Below are 4,888 nucleotides of genomic sequence, written 5' to 3' on the forward strand. Positions count from 1 at the left end.
TATACCCAAAGTTTAGCATAATATGAGGCTACAGGACAGGCAAAATGGTTGGGGAAACCTTTACCGGGAATTGATAATGGTAGACAACAACAATATACCATTCGAATGTTTTCACTCCTACGGCAACATGTCAAGTGTGCTGCCAACCACTTTGACGGTGAGTTATATATTGCAATGGAGAAAATCCAGAATCATATGAAAGTATTGAGCATCAAAGTATCAAGCAAGTGCTTGCGGATCCGCTTACTAAAGGTCTACCGCCCAAGTCGACATGGTTTTACGGGTGGCCTATGATTTTTGGATTACTAAAGGGCCCAAAGAAAGGTTAAGGTCTTGTTTCAATACAAAAGGTGTATTATGGCTGTTAATCTAACAATAAGTGATAACTGTCATGACGAGGCACGCCCTACGTACCAATCTGCAATGAGACGAGGACCAAGAGCAAAATAAGTAAAGAAAAAGAAAAGACTTAAGTTTAAGTTGGATAATTTTAAAGTACAGAGGTGAGATCAAGGGGGAGAATGTTAGATTGATCTCCACCGGACCAGTCCAACGACTGGGCCGAACCTTGACTCGCGTCCTGATCGGGGACGCCCAGCCCAAGAAGAGGCTGGTGGGCCCCCGTCGTGCAGTCCTATAAAGAGGAGGTGAGAACTAGCGGCTCGGTACACGAGGTTTGTCGCCGCCACTATTCCCACCGTCCTAACCCTAGACCGATCTCAGAGGGAGGTGCTGAAGCGACGGGAAGCCGCCACCAGTCCCGGCAACCGCACCGCGACGTTGTCGCCCATGCGCCACGCTGTCAACCCCCTCGACTTCGAACCTCTCCAGCTCGACCACGACTCCGCCGCCGGCGTTCTGGACATCACCGTCGGGTTCGTCTTCAAGAACCAGTGAGTCACCCCTCGGACCTACCGCTAGATGATCCAAAAGTTCTAACACTAAATCCTTCACACTGTCGTGTTCCTGGTAGCAGACTACTATATGTGGTATATATTGAGCCCTTGGGTAAATTGCAATCCAAAATGGTGGATGAGGTAGTGGTCGAATGTGGAAATGAGGGAGTGGTTTCCAGGCTTTGATTGCCAATAAAGTACGTACAGAGGAATACGCGTAACCTATGAGAAGAGAACCTGAATAGTTCACCTCAACCAATCGAGAGTGTTGATGAGTCCGACAGTTACCATGTTCAAAATGCAATGGCTCAGTTATATGCTCCTAACTAGCAAAACAACTCAACCTTCAGCGGTGTGGTGCAATTCACGCACTTTCCATAGGACACAGGGAACCGCGGATCAACTAGTGGATCATGTGTTGGATGAAGCTCATCTTTAGGTCGCCGTGCCCGCTGGTTACAAGCATTATTTGGGGCAATTATTCCCATCCTCTTCAAACTCGCCTTTGACTGTTGATAGCCCCCTAGGTCGCGCAATTGTTTGGATGCAATTTTCTATCCTTTCGTGTGGGTTCAGCCTGCGATTCAGCTCTCGATCACAGGTAGAAACATTTGTACTTTTTTCCTCTTAATGAAATACGTGCTCAGGCACGTTCGTCAAAAAAAAGATAGATAGTGTTGTCGCGAAATTGATCAACACACTGAATGTGCTAAAATGCACGTATCACAAAAGGATCGAATATCACTCGAGGAGGACGACAAAGGTCTGAAGAAGGCATTACCAGATTCGAGTAGCAGGTGTGTACAAGTTTTTAGTTCTTTGCCTCTATTTATTTTGCATTCGTTCTCATGTTTCTCTTCTGATTGTATTCTATTCATGTAGTACTTTGTTCTTGTTCATGTTGTTGTTCATCAGGAGATGTTCTTGTTCATCAGTAGGTCCTCTCCTTGTTCTTTCTCTTTGCTTTGCTTCAGTGTTGGATTTGTGTTGTATGTTCATTTTCTTCTTTAAGTGTAGTGAGAAATGCTCTCTGATCTTATTTAAGTGTAGGAAGAAATGCCCTCTGATCCTCTGCAATGTTCATGCTCTTCAATTTTATGTAGGTTGTTATTCATGTGTTTCATTTTTCTTATTCTAATCTGTAGTCAACATTTTTAGTAACTGTTGTAGATTGTTAGAGAATATTTTGTGTTCAATTCGTGCTTGATTTGTGTTCAATTTGTTTCTTTCTGCGTTGTCTTTGATTGATACAACTTAGGATTTAATTTTGTCGATGCCTACTGAATATTTGTTTTGTTAGAAATTCTCTAACGAGGGAGAACATTATGTGCAGATCAAAAGGGGTTTTGCAAGATGAGTCTGTGGCCAGAAGAGGTATTGTCCTGTCCTTTACTATTTTTCATATGACATCTTTATTTGTTTGAGTTATTCAGTTAAATCATCATGATTTTAGTATTCAATGGTATTGTAATTTGTTACTTTAAAATGTACTATCATCATATCTTGTACTGTTATTTGTCTGAGTCGTGCCTGCACTTGTCTTGTTAAGTAATCTTTGCGTTTCCCCTTACTGTATTGTATTTTGGTTGGAAGTGATGTTTGCCTTTAGAAACCATCTCTGGTCTGAGTTAAGTGCTCAAATAGTCGACTTGGTTTCTTGGATGAATTAGCCTTCGGTTTACTGAGAAGGTCTGTAGTAGTGTCGTTTGTGAATTATTTTCCTCGATGGCTGTGTTTTTAAAGATGTCAGTCTAGTTTAAAGTGTAAGCTTTCTCAAACTGTTTGTATATGGAAATTAGTCTGTAGTGGTGTCGTTTAGTTCATGGAACTTGCTGTTTAGACTTCTTTAGTGTGATAGCTCATCATCTGATTCTTTGTAGTGATCTATTTTTTTAACTTGTTCATTCTTGTATTTAAATAACTATGATCAATCTACACCTATATTATATTTTTTGCACAATTAAAGTACACTGTATTTACAGCTTTACCTTTACTATCATATCTATGTACTGCTCCTCTAAATTTGTATTTTATATTTACTTATTTACATTTATTTTCAGAAGCTGAAAGGTTTTAGTAGGGAAAGTGTCAACTTGTCTCGTTCAAATTTCACATATCTAGACATTGAAGAGGGTAGACAGACTTGTCTTGTTTTGGCTTGGTCATTTGACAGTACCGGGTTAGATCGCCATATGATTACTATTCGAGCATTGGCTGAACTTGTTGGATCCAAGAATGTCCCAGATTACCGCATTGCTGTTGATCCTTCACGCAACTATGCGTTCATTCTATGCCCCAATGAGGTCAAGAATGAGGAGCTTCGAGGGCATTATATCAAAGTTGGTGAAGAGAAGATCTTCTTTGATGTTGTTTGCAATGCTGGTTATTTGTGTTTTAGTGAAGATGTGAACCAGCAACTCCTAGTCAAGAAGATGAACTGAATTTGCTTCTGAAAACATGAAGATCTGAAGATGTGAAGGCTTCATAGTTGTAAGATTATGTTTAATTATGTTTGAACTTTTATTCTACTACGTAGATTGCCAAACAATATTATGTTGAAGTTCTACTTTATTAATGTTGTTATGAAATCTGTGTTATTTTACCTTTTCAATGTAAGTTATGAATCTTTATCTGGTTATCTTGGTTTCTGGAAGCCTTTTATATGACCAAGCTGCAGTACCAATTTTTTTTTTACTTTTTCTTTGGTTTGTCATTAGTTGTTTTGGTTCTGGAAGCCTTTTATATGACCAGATCCACTAATAGTTAGTGTGGTTCATGGTTTTTTTTATTTTGGAGGCAAAATCATTTTTATTTCATTGAACTGATTCATTTTTAGTTTGTGTTTTTCAGATCAATCTTCAACAGACAATTTTTTTGGCGCTTTTTTTCTCTTTAATGTCAACACAACAAGTAGATAACAGCCCAGCATGTTATCTGCTATGTTATGACCTTTTTTTCATGGTTTCAGTGTCCTCCTCCTTTGTTATGGCCTGAGCCACGTGACTAAGTAGATAACAGCCCACCTTGTACAAGCCCAACAGATCTGGTAGGAATAAGAGCTCAATATTTTTTCTGTAATTTTATCAAATCAATTCGATATGTCCTTTTTTTTACACGTTCATTGTGCTTTTACTATATTTATAGCCTAAGCCTTGTAGAAGCCCAACATGTAGAAGCCCAACAACTCCAAAGAAAACACTGCCAAGTCCAACAAGCATAAGGCCGAGCTGTAGCATATCTCAGAAACACACAACATGTCAACATACAGCCCAAAACAGTTCAATTAAGCCCAACACAATTCAATTAATGAGCTCATGAACAGTATAATCGATCTTGCTAAGCCCAACGTCCAAATCTGTTCTATACATGTATTACTACTACTGTATGAACCGTTGGATATATGTCTAATGGTTCGGAGTAGTGACTTACACATAAGCAAATGATAAGTCACCCAAAAAAATTCGGTGATTTATATATAATAAAAAGTCAGTCACCCGATAGTAAGACAGACCCATAGTATATAATGAGTTACCAACAGCTTGCATGTCACCTCTTTTGTTTTGCTCGTCGCCTCTCCATTTTTCTCCCTCCTTGAATGGTGGCTCGAATCTAATGGTTCCCGAAATAGAGAAGTGATAGGAGGAGGAATCGGGCAACGGGCATGGCCCGGCGCATGCAGCGAACGAGCGGTTCGTCAGTTACCGGGGGAGAAAAAAAAAAGAAAGGAAAAATTCACGTTCAAAAAAAAAAGAGGAAAAACCAATGCAGATCTTGAGGGCTAGCAATGGCAGACCAAGAGTTTGATGTCTCCCGCTGATCCCGATCTCATTCTCTCCATCGCAGCCCAACAGCTACGCCTTGCAACAGCCCGGCTTGATTGAATCCACCTGGAGCCGGCAGGAGCCAGCGTCGCCGGTGGCGAGGCAGTTAAGGATACCTCGCTCCATCCTCCGTCCACACGTTGAGGCCGAGCGGCCGGCGGCGGCGGCACC

Source organism: Panicum virgatum, chromosome 8N (assembly GCF_016808335.1).
Source record: "Panicum virgatum strain AP13 chromosome 8N, P.virgatum_v5, whole genome shotgun sequence".
Taxonomy (NCBI): domain Eukaryota; kingdom Viridiplantae; phylum Streptophyta; class Magnoliopsida; order Poales; family Poaceae; genus Panicum; species Panicum virgatum.